This window comes from Haematobia irritans, chromosome 4 (genome assembly GCF_050003625.1).
Source record: "Haematobia irritans isolate KBUSLIRL chromosome 4, ASM5000362v1, whole genome shotgun sequence".
NCBI classification, from domain to species: Eukaryota; Metazoa; Arthropoda; class Insecta; order Diptera; family Muscidae; genus Haematobia; species Haematobia irritans.
Genome location: NC_134400.1, coordinates 36,596,111 through 36,609,481, shown reverse-complemented (window position 1 = coordinate 36,609,481; position 13,371 = coordinate 36,596,111).

Genomic DNA, 13,371 nt, shown 5'->3' with positions numbered 1-13,371 from the left:
CCGAATTTTGACGCCGATCGGTTAGTAAATGATCGAAATCTGACCCCATTTGTCGAAATCGGGCGATACATATATATGGGAGCTATATCTAAATTTGATCCGATTTCTTCGAAATTCAATAGCGTTCATCCTCCAAATTTCAGCAAAATCGGTCAATAATTGCGACCGGAATCTTGCGAACACCAAATACATGAACAGACGGACGGACGGACACCAAGCGCTGATCGACTCAGGAGGTAATTCTGAGTCGATCGGTATATATTTTATGGCATCTAAAATCAATATTTCTGGTAGGAAAAAAATTAGCTAGCATTTAGAGTACGCAAAGGAAAGGGAGAGAGCCACCATGGAGCAATGGTTAGCATGCCCGCCTTGCATACAAATGGTCGTGGGTTCAATTCCTGAGTCGACCGAATACCGAAATTTTTTCAGCGGAGGATTATCCCCTTTCAGTAATGCTGCTGACATTTTTGTTTCAAAGCTTCTCTAAGAGGTTTTATTACAATGTGAAACGCCGTCAGTCTAGAGGTGTGCGCGTGACACGAAATTTTCGTGACATGCGTGATTCACGCGTGAATCACGTGAGTCGTGAACAAAATTTGAAGGAACTCTCGTAAGAGAACTTTTTCTTCTAACTTTTACCCTACTATTATACCGTGGGTCGTGGGGTCTATCCCATACGTCACTGAAACTCAAGCGTAGATTTGCAAGGTCCACGTGAAAAGCATGCAGTTCATGTGCTAGTAACTCAATGTTTACTACACTGAAAAAAATATTAAAGATTACGCAACCTAAATTTTAGGATGCGAAATTTACAAAACATTAAGGACAAATTTCTTTAAAATAATTAAATTTTAATTAAAATAAAGTTTATAATGTTTGCATCAAAAAAACAACAAAAAACAAGTATATACGGCCGTAAGTTCGGCCAGGCCGAAGCTTATGTACCCTCCATCATGGATTGCGTAGAAACTTCTTCTAAACACTGCCATCCACAATCGAATTACTTAAGTTGCGGTAACGCTTGCCGATGGCAAGGTATCTTAAAACCTCCTAACACCATCTTCTAAATTGTATGTAAGTCCATACGTGGTATATATTAAATCAAACAAGATCGACCCAATACGTATATAATTCAGTTTGACAAAGTAGACATAAAATTTTGACAAAATTTTCTACAGAAATAAAATTTTAACAAAATTTTCTATAGAAATAAAATTTTCGCAAAATTTTCTATAGAAATAAACTTTTGACAAAATTTTCTATAGAAATAAAATCTTGGTAGATTATTTTTGGCTCGAGTTGCAACCATGATTATGAACCGAATAAAATTTGAACAAAATTTTCTATAGAAATAAAATTTTGACAATGATAAAAATTTTATTATGAACCGAATAAGATTTTAACAAGATTTTCTCTAGAAATAAAATTTTGACAAAATTTTCTATAGAAATAAAATTTTGGTAGACTATTTTTGGCTCTAGTGGCAACCATGATTATGAACCGATATGGACCAATTTTTGTGTGATTGGACCAATTTTGGTATGGTTGTTAGCGACCATATACTAACACCACGTTCCTAATTTGAACCGGATCGGATGAATTTTGCTCCTACAAGAGGTTCCGGAGGTCAAATCTGGAGAACGTTTTATATGGAGGCTATATATAATTATGGACCGATATGGACCAATTCTGGCACGCTTGTTAAAGATCATATTCTAACACCATGTTCCAAATTACAACCGGATTGTATGAAATTTGCTTCTCTTGGAAACTTCGCAAGCCAAATCTGGGGATCGGTTTATATGGGGGCTATATATAATTATGAACCGATGTGGACCAATTTTTGCACGGTTGTTAGAGACCATATACCAACACCATGTCCTAAATTTCAGCCGGATCGAATGCAATTTGCTTCTCTTTGAGGCTTCGCAAGCCAAATCTGGAGATCAGTTTATATGGGGTCTATATATAATTATGGACCGATGTGGACCAATTTTTGCATGGTTGTTAGAGACCATATACCAACACCATGTACCAAATTTCAGCCGGATCGGATGAAATTTGCTTCTCTTTGAGGCTCCGCAAGCCAAATCTGGGGATCGGTTTATAAGGGGGCTATATATAATTATAGACCGATGTGGACCAATTTTTGCATGGTTGTTAGAAACCATATACCGACACCATGTACCAAATTTCAGCCGGATCGGATGAAATATGCTCCACAAGCCAAATCTGAGGGTCCCTTTATATGGGGGCTATACGTAAAAGTGGACCGATATGGCCCATTTTCAATACCATCCGACCTACATCGATAACAACGACTTGTGCCAAGTTTCAAGTCGATAGCTTGTATCTTTCGGAAGTTAGCGTGATTTCAACAGACGGACGGACGGACGGACATGCTTAGATCGACTCAGAATTTCACCACGACCTAGAATATATATACTTAATGGGGTCTTAGAGCAATATTTCGATGTGTTATAAACGGAATGACAAAGTTAATATACCCCCATCCTATGATGGAGGGTATAAAAATATTAAATTTAGGACACAAATTTTGGAAATTTGCGTCCCTCTAATAAAGTCGCATGTGTTTGAACGAAGGCAAATATTCCTTAAATTAAAGAAACACATTTTTGATTTAAAGAAACTGTCCTTAAAGTATAGGCTACCACTTATTTTGAGGATTTTGCGTCTTTGGTTAAAAGTTTTTTTTTTTTGTTTTTTTTTTTTTTTTGGAATGAAGAAAACATTTTTTACTTTGAAGTATCCGTTGTAATTTGGATTTTAAAGTGGCATTTGTTTATACGTGAGTACCTTTATTAGTAAACCGCGAAAAGATAAATGAGATCTGTATCCTAATTTGAATTTTATTGGTCCTATATGGATGAAAAAGACTGTTTTTCATATGTTTGGATGTAAAAATTATATGTTTGGAACTCAAATTTTTTAACACAATAATGTTTATAAACTAGCATAACATGTTTGGGGCATATATATTAATATGTTAGAACATATTATGTTTGGGATATAAAATTTTGTAAATATAATATGCTTAGATGCAAACATATATTAATTTGGAAATAGCCTATAAATATATATGTGTTTAGAAAGAGAGACCTAGAGAGTATGCTGCAAGTAAAATAATGGAAGTAACCAATTGGCCCGTTAAAAATATATTCACACAAATAAAATTTTATTAAAAATTTTTAATACCAGTGTATGCCCTAAGATGAAATATAATATGTTTGAACAATACAAACAATATTTTGTTTGAACCAATCCTGAAAATATATATGCTTGAAGCAAAATGTGTTTGGGGTATATGTTACAGAAGCGATTTTTTTTTTGCAGCCAGATAGGTCGCTAAAAAATTTCTTTATTTTAAAGAAGCACATCTTTGGCTCGGAATCAATACCAAAATCCTTAAGGGAAGGTCAAAATCCTTGGATCAAAGTAAACTCTTTTTGAGTGTACGTCAAATTGTGGTCATTTTTATACCTTCCACCATCCGCAGCAAAAATGAAGTGACATTTTAAGCATACTCTAGTCCTGTAAGTCATTTCTCCTTTCTGCAGATAATCGATGTGTATCAAGCATTTTGAATACCAGATAAAATTTTCCGCCACTTTTCTAGTGAATTTTAATGCTTTCATAACATTATTGAAATGTTACAAAGTGTTGAAAAACATGTCCTATATTTGAACGATTTTTTGCTTTGTAGTCAAGATGCAAAAAGACAACAAATTTAAAGACAATTTCATTAAATTTAAAGAATTTTTCTGAATTATTAAAGTCAAGTTGACCTTATCCCAAACATTTTTACTTTCATGTTATGATAGGTTAGGTTAGGTTAGGTGGCACCCCGATGTATCAGGCTCACTTAGACTATTCAGTCCATTGTGATACCACATTGGTGAACTTCTCTCTTATCACTGAGTGCTGCCCGATTCCATGTTAAGCTCAATGACAAGGGACCTCCTTTTTATAGTCGAGTCCGAACGGCGTTCCACATTGCAGTGATACCACTTAGAGTAGCTTTGAAACCCTCAGAAATGTCACCAGCAATACTGAAGTGGGATAATCCACCGCTAAAAAACTTTTTGGTGTTCGGTCGAAGCAGGAATCGAACCCACGACCTTGTGTATGCAAGGCGGGCATGCTAACCATTGCACCACGGTGGCTCCCTTCATGTTATGATACCCATTTTTAATTGAAATCACTTAATTATAAGGACAATACGACTTCATCAAAAAGTTTATCGACTTTTGGACAAGGAAAAAAACTTTATATTAGAGGAATGCGTCTGCTATGCTAAGCAAAATTTGCATTCGTATTTTAAAGATATGAAATCTTTGACCTCACGACAATATTTTTTTTTTCAGTGTATGTTAAATGTAATTACTAATTAAATAATCGCTTGTTCGGTTGACAATTTGTCAATATTTTAAATCAACCCAAAGAGGTCAAATATATGTGAAAACTTTGTAGAACACTTATATGTTTACGATGAACACACAGTCTATCATAAACACAAAAGTTGTACCATCCATCCGAATCCATCATTCATCTTTACATAAATCTAAGTAAAATCTATAAAGATATCACGTGTACCACTTTCTGTAGATTATTTTTTTCGGGTTTAGTTTATTTCTTTGAAGAAGCTAATATTGGTCGACTGACACACGGCTCATGTTAACAATTCAAATTTCCATTCCAAGTCAGTTGTCAAGATTCAAGTATTTAATTATGGGTTTGGTATATTTCCTTTTTTTTGTGGTTTTGTTTTTTCGCTGAGTGCTTTGATTTCTGTTGGTGTGTTTTTTCTTTGAGCCTCAAAACAAATTTTCTTATGCTAGCGGATGATTTTTTGAATTTTAAAATTATGGACATCCATCCATATCATTGGTCAAGTGCCACGATTAGGGACTTGAGGCTGTTTTCTGGCAACGATGATTATGATACAAGCATCGCTATCTACTTGAGGTCAAGTTGTGGTTTAACATTCGATGCGGCTTTTTGGAATATTTTATAAAAATGGATATTTGGTGAATGAGTTTGTTTAAATGTCAATGAATGGCACAACACTTGTATTCTTATTTCAACTATTCATTGAAATTTTTGTGAATGAATTTAATGCTTTTGAAAATTGTCTTATAGGTATATGAAGACTATCTAAAAAATTATGACATATGGTCAAACATAAAATTTAATTATGATGGATAATTTTGACATATTTTTTTGTGGACCCATTTTACGATTTTAAGAGTAGGGATTCATTAGAAAAACATTGTGAATACATTTTTGGGCACATATCATATGTCATCAAAATTTTTATATCATCACCAAAGGAAGAAACATGGTTTGATATGGTATTCGCTTGAACTAAAAAATTGACATATAGTGAAAACTATTTGGATCCACCAAAGCCTCCGTAAATTGGCAAGAAAATAATCTATCCCAGTAAAAAATTTGGAAGTTCTTCCAAAGGCACAACTTTAAAAGCACTTTCAGAAGATGCGCTCCCAATGATGTTCTTTATTTTAACTACACGGGAAGTTCTTTTAATTCAAGTTTTTATAACTCGATTTTTTCTTTCTTTTAATAGATAATTTTAACTTTTTTTGTTTCAAATAGGTTAAAACCCGAGTAAGAATTCCTAAAATAGTACAAATCATTTAAATTTAAAAATGCTAAATCCAATCTGAAAAAATTGTGGAATTTTGAAAATATTTCAGGTCAAACGTTTCCGTCAAGCCTTAGAATCCATTAAAAATTATAAAAAAATATAAAAAATTATTTCTTTGACAAAATATCACAGAATTTTTATACCCTCCATCATAGGATGGGGATAACTTTGTCATTCCGTTTGTAACACATCGAAATATTGCTCTAAGACCCCATAAAGTATATATATTCTGGGTCGTGGTGAAATTTTGAGTCGATCTAAGCATGTCCGTCCGTCCGTCCGTCCGTCCGTCCGTCCGTCTGTTGAAATCACGCTAACTTCCGAACGAAACAATCGACTTGAAACTTGGCACAAGTAGTTGCTATCGATGTAGGTCGGATGGTATTGAAAATGGGCCATATCGGTCCACTTTTACGTATAGCCCCCATATAAAGGGACCCTCAGATTTGGCTTGTGGAGCCTCTAACAAAAGCATATTTCATCCGATCCAGCTGAAATTTGGTATATGGTGTTGGTATATGGTCTCTAACAACCATGCAAAAATTGGTCCACATCGGTCCATAATTATATATAGCCCCCATATAAACCGATCCCCAGATTTGGCTTGCGGATCGTAAAAGAGAAGCAAATTTCATCCGATCCGGCTGAAATTTGGTACGTGGTGTTGGTATATGGTCTCCGACAACCGTGCAAAAATTGGTTCACATCGGTCCATAATTATATATAGCCCCCATATAAACCGATCCCCAGATTTGGTTTGCGGAGCCTCAAAGAGAAGAAAATTTCAGTCGATCCGGCTGAAATTTGGTACATGATGTTGGTATATGGTCTCTAACAACCACGCAAAAATTGGTCCATATCGGTCCTTAATTATATATAGCCCCCATATAAACCGATCCCCAGATTTGGGTTGCGGAGCCTCAAAGAGAAACAAATTTCATCCGATCCGCCTGAAATTTGGTACATGATATTGGTATATGGTTTCTAACAACCATGCAAAAATTGGTTCACATCGGTTCATAATTATATATAGCCCCCATATAAACCGATCCCCAGATTTGGCTTGCGAAGTCTCCAAAAGAAGCAAATTTCATCCAATCCGGATGTAATTTGGAACATGGTGTTAGTATATGATCTTTAACAACCGTGCCAGAATTGGTCCATATCGGTCCATAATTATATATAGCCCCCATATAAAACGTTCTTCAGATTTGACCTCCGGAGCCTCTTGGAGGAGCAAAATTCATCCGATCCGGTTCAAATTAGGAACGTGGTGTTAGTATATGGTCGCTAACAACCATACCAAAATTGGTCCAATCACACAAAAATTGGTCCATATCGGTTCATAATCATGGTTGCCACTAGAGCCAAAAATAATCTACCAAAATTTTATTTCTATAGAAAATTTTGTCAAAATTTTATTTCTAGAGAAAATTTTGTTAAAATTTTATTCGGTTCATAATAAAATGTTCATCATTGTCAAAATTTTATTTCTATAGAAAATTTTGTTCAAATTTTAGTCGGTTCATAATCATGGTTGCCACTCGAGCCAAAAATAATCTTCCAAGATTTTATTTCTATAGAGCACTTTGTCAAAAGTTTATTTCTATAGAAAATTTTGTTAAAAGTTTATTTCTGTAGAAATTTTTGTCAAAATTTTCTTCCTATAGAAAATTTTGTCAAAATTTTTATTTCTATAGAAAATTTTGTGAAAATTTTATTTCTATAGAAAATTTTGTTAAAATTTTATTTCTATAGAAAATTTTGTTAAAATTTTATTTCTGTAGAAAATTTTGTCAAAATTTTATGTCTACTTTGTCAAACTGAATTATATACGTATTGGATCGATCTTGTTTGATTTAATATATACCACGTATGGACTTACATACAATTTAGAAGATGGTGTTAGGAGGTTTTAAGATACCTTGCCATCGGCAAGCGTTACCGAAACTTAAGTAATTCGATTCTGGATGGCAGTGTTTAGAAGAGTTTCTACGCAATCCATGATGGAGGGTACATAAGCTTTGGCCTGGCCGAACTTACTTAATTTGCATCCAAAACATTGAATTCGGATTACACCTAAAGAAGTGATGCAAATTCAGTGCAACGGTGGTTGAAATGGAGGACTTCCGTCCTATGAAAAGCCCATGTTAAATTCATCGCTTTTGCGTCAATTTTGCACCACTTCCGGATCCGTAACGAACATTTTCATTGCTTTTTTGGTGACGCTTTTTGTGCTGGGTATATTAATGATTTACAAAGTTCAAAAGTTTATAACTTTGTTAAATCGAAAATTTCCTCAAACAATCAAAACAGACCATGAGAAGATCCAAAAAGCCCATGAGCATTGACTTAAAGTGGAAAAGCTTAAAAAGGCCACACCAATTGTCAAAAGCAAAAGGCCATCACAACGACCATCAGTTAACCAAGGCATAGTCTATAGCCAATAAGCTGAAAAGCTCAACGACAAAACAAAAGCAAATTGTGTTTATTCTATACGCTATGTCCATCTATATGACAGTACGATATATATGTGGGGAAAAATAGATGTGATGTGATATAAAACAAGATGCCATGTGATAATGCGTTGAATGCCAAATCGACAGACAAAGGAAGACATGATCACACGAAAAATTGCCAAAACTACAAAGAAATAAAATAAATAAATATTTGGTGGACATGTAATCAGTAGGGGAAAAACTCATTGCATGAAAATCCTAACGATATATAATTTTTCAAAGGTGCTCATCGCAATATAAAAAGTGGAAAATATATTCATTTGATCGTTCAGTTTGTAACAGATATATACAAATATAGATAGGTAAAGTGGAAAAGGATGTCAATTAAAATGGCTTAATTAATTTTTTTAATTTTTAACAAGAGCTGAAATTTATAGATTCATTTCGGGGTTTTTAATTGGCAATGTGATCACCAATCAGTTAATTTCCATTTTATATGCGTAGAGACTAGATTTTTCGGATTTAATTTTTTCGATTTTGTTCAAATTTAATACTTTCAATGAAAACAAGTATATACGGCCGTAAGTTCGGCCAGGCCGAATCTTATGTACCCTCCACCATGGCCTGTCATCCACAATCGAATTAATTGGGTTGTGGTATCTTCTTAACATCGTTTTCGAAATTGTGAGTTAGTCCATACGTGGTATATATTAGACAAAAAAGGTATGTATAAAAATAATTACGAATCGATATGGACTTTTGCACGGTACGTAGAGAGCCAGAATTGAAATATGGGGTCGCTTATATGTGGGCTATATAGAATTATGAACTTGATATGGACCAATTTTTGTGTGATTGGGGATCGATTTGTCTGAGGGCTATATATAACTATAGACCGATATGGACCTAGTTAGGCATGGTTGTTAACGGCCATACACTAGCACAATGTACCAAATTTCAACTGACTCGGATGAAATTTGTTCCTCCAAGTGGCTCCAAAACCAAATCTCGGGATCGGTTTATATGGAGGCTATATATGATTATGGACTGATATGGACCACTTTTGGCATGGTTGTTAAATATCATATACTACCACCACCATATCGGAGAATTTTGCTTCTCCAAAAGGCACCGGAGGTCAAATCTGAGGATCGGTTTATATGGGGGCTATATATAATTATGGAATGATATGAACCAATTACTGCATGGTTGTTGGATACCATATACTAACATCACGTACCAAATTTCAACCGAATCGGATGAAATTTGCTCTTCCAAGGGGCTCCGGACGTCAAATCTGGGGATTGGTTTATATGGGGCCTATATATAATTATGGACCGATTTCGACCAATTTTTGCATTGGTGTTTGAGGCCATATATTAACACCACGTACCAAATTTCAACTGAATCAGATGCATTTTGGTCTTCCAAGGGGCTTCGGAGGTCAAATCTGGTGATCGGTTTATATGGGGGCTATATATAATTATCGACCTATGTGGACCAATTTTTGCATGGTTGTTAGAGGCCATATACTAACACCATGTATAAAATTTCAGCCGGATCGGATGAAATTTGCCTCTCTTAGAGGCCTCGCACGCCAAATCGGGGGATCGGTTTATATGGGGCTATATATAATTATGGACCGAAGTGGACCAATTTTTGCATGGTTGTTAGAGACCATATACTAACACCATGTACCAAATTTCAGCCGGATCGGATGAAATTTGCTTCTCTTAGAGGCCTCGCAAGCCAAATCGGGGGATCGGTTTATATGGGGGCTATATAATTATGGACCGATGTGGACCAATTTTTGCATGGTTGTTAGAGACCATATACTAACACCATGTACCACATTTCAGCCGGATCGGATGGAATTTGCTTCTCTCAGAGGCCTCGCAAGCCAAATTTGGGGGTCCGTTTATATGGGGGCTATACGTAAAAGTGGACCGATATGGCCCATTTACAATACCATCCGACCTACATCAATAACAACTGTGCCAAGTTTCAAGTCGATAGCTTGTTTCGTTCGGAAGTTAGCGTGATTTCAACGGACGGACGGACGGACGGACATGCTCAGATCGACTCAGAATTTCACCACGACCCAGAATATATATACTTTATGGGGTCTTAGAGCAATATTTCGATGTGTTACAAACGGAATGACAAAGTTAATATACCCCCCATCCTATGGTGGAGGGTATAATAAAGGTTTTTCAACCAAATTTTTAGGATGCGCAATTTACAAAATATTAAGGACAAATTTCATTAAAATAATGACATTTTAATTAAAACAAAGTTTATAATCTTTACTCCAAAATTTTTTTTCTTTAAATTTAGGACTCAAAATTTGAAATTTTGCGTCCCTCCGTTAAAGCCGCATGGCTTTGACCTACGTAAAATTTCCTTAAAGTAAAGAAACATATTTTTGATTCAAAGAAATCGTTCTTAAATTAACTGAAATATTGAATTTTTAGATTTAAGATAAAAACGCTTCAAATATAGGCTAAAACTTATCTTGAAGATTTGGTATCTTTGGTTTCAAATTTGTTTGGAATTAGAAAACATTTTTTACTTCGAAGTATCCGTAAATATTTGGATTTTTAAACTGGCATTTGTTTGTACGTGAATAGCGTTATTAATAGTAACATACATCGCGAAAACAGAATTAAACTTCGATAAATGAGAGCTATAGCCTAATTTTAATTTTATTGATCCCAGATTTAAAGGCAGATAGGTCGCTGAAAAATGTCTTTATGTTAAAGAAGCCGCATCTTTGGCTCGGTAAATACCAAAATCCTTAATTGAAGGTCAAAATCTTTGGATCCAAGTAAACTTTCTTTTTAGTGCAAATTTCAACAGGATTGGAAGAATGTTGCTACTCCAAGAGGATCCGCAAATCAAATATGGGGCTCGGTTTATGTGGGATATATCTATTGTGGTTCATTTGCAATGTCATCTGACCTACCTCAGTAGCAACTACTTGTACAAATTTTCAGATCGATAGCCTGTTTCGTTCGAAAGTTGGCATAATTTCAACAGACGGACAGACATCGCTAGATCGACTCAAAATGGGGTCTGAAGCAATATTTCAATGTGTTACAAACGGAATGGCAAAATTAATATGCCCCCATTCTATGGGTATAAAAAATAGGTAAAACTACAAGTTTTTGAGTAATACTTGTATATACCCTACGGGAAATGGATCAACCACAGGACCAGTACAGGACTAGTCCCTGGTGTGCATGGACCAGTCCTAGTTCTGGTCAAGACGTATGGAAGGGACCGGTCACTTTAACATTAGTTTGTCATTGACGGGGTAGATTTACACTTTAGGACACGTCTTGGACTCGTTCTTTAGGACACGTTCTGGGACATTTTAGTAGGAGCACCCCATAGACAGGTCCTCACACAGAAAAAAATATCACCAAAATATTTCCAATTAAAAAGTTAATTGAAGTTGAAAATTTTTTCAATTAATAAATTAATTGATACAATTAACTTTTTAATCATGATAGAGACATTAAGTTAATTAAGTCAATGATTCAAAATTTAAAAATTTTTAATTAAAAACTTAATTGATACAATTAACTTTTTAATCAAATTCGGAAGACTAAGTCAGTTAAAAAAGTGATGAACATTTTTTAAAATTTTTAATTAAAATTTTTTTCAAACAATCAATTGTTAATCCATATAAAAATTCTAAGCCAATTCAAAATGTAATTGAAAATAGTTACCTTTTTTAATTAATAAATTAATTGATTTTTGCCATCAACATCAATTAAATTTTTAATTGAATCAATTAAAAAATTAATTGAAATTTGGTAATGAAATCAATTAATTTTTTAATCAAGAATTTTTTCTATGCCCAATTAAAACTATGATTGATACTATCATTTTCGTGATTGAAGACATTTCAATTAAAAAATTAATTGGATCAATTAATTTCGTGATTGAATCAGAAAAAATTTTTTTTGTGTGCATGAACCAGTCTCGAACAAACTCTTAGGAATCTGTTTCAGTTTGGTTATCCGAATAGCACCAGAAATGAAAAACTTTTGAAATATATTGAACAATAGGTTATTCTGGTAATTCTACTTCACAAAATGTGTAGATCCAATAAGATTTTTATATTATTATATCGAGTATGGAAATCATTGAATTATGACTATTTAAAAACTGCGACAAACTGGATCACCGGTACCAGTCCTGTGATAGGTCCGTCAGTGGCAATTTGCACCAATTTCCCGTAGGGTATTTTATCGCAAGTTCCACGTCTGCCGAGAAATGGATCCGTACACTTTTCAAATATTTTTTGAAATTTTTCCATTATCTTATTTGTCTCCATTATTATACAATTATTTTTTGATATACAGTAAAATTCAGAACTTTTAAATTTATTTCGAAAAGATATTCTCATAAAGTAAAAATTAAGACCGTCTCCAAGTAATGACTTGGAAAGAATTTCCAATTTTTTTTGCTGGCCGTGCATAATACTCCACGAATATACTTAACCTAATCCCTACCCCTAACCACCATAACAATCTACAGAGTGTATACAGTGAAACCCCTGCAAGATGGACACCCACGATCGCCTAAATTTTGTCCGCCTTTGAGAGGTGTTCAGGAATGGGAAGTTAATGTTAATGTGTTAACATAATATAGCAAACGCCCCCAGACAACTATCTGTCTTTGGGAGGTGTTCGGTTTTCAGAGAGTCCAAGTTTGAGAGGTTTCACTGTATTCTGAACTTTGAAAAGTTTATATTTTTATTGAATTTCCTTGAAGCCGTCAGCGATAAATTTAGGATGACCTATAGAACCCAAATAACAATGATTCATATAGATTCAGAATTCGGTGTAGCCCCAATATGTACCTACCATTCAAACAGATTTTTCGAGAGAGTACACTGAAAAAAAGCATGCCCCGTTCCAAAGATTTTGTCTTTACATTAAAAATTTTGGTATTGATTCCGGGCCAACGAAGCGGAGATTACAATTAAAACTACTTTTAATTTTGTCTTAAAAGTATTTTGAATTTGGGTTTTGTGTACTTGCTTCTAGGAAGCAAATTTTAATTTTTCGCTTTTCAGCTTTTTTTCTTCATATGCTATCAAAGTCCTTTGAAAACGAGTTAACGACAACTTTATTTCACAAATTAAGAATCGACTTCCAGTAGAAATTATGCTATGTTTCAAGTAAAAAACGTCTTTAAAATAAAGTG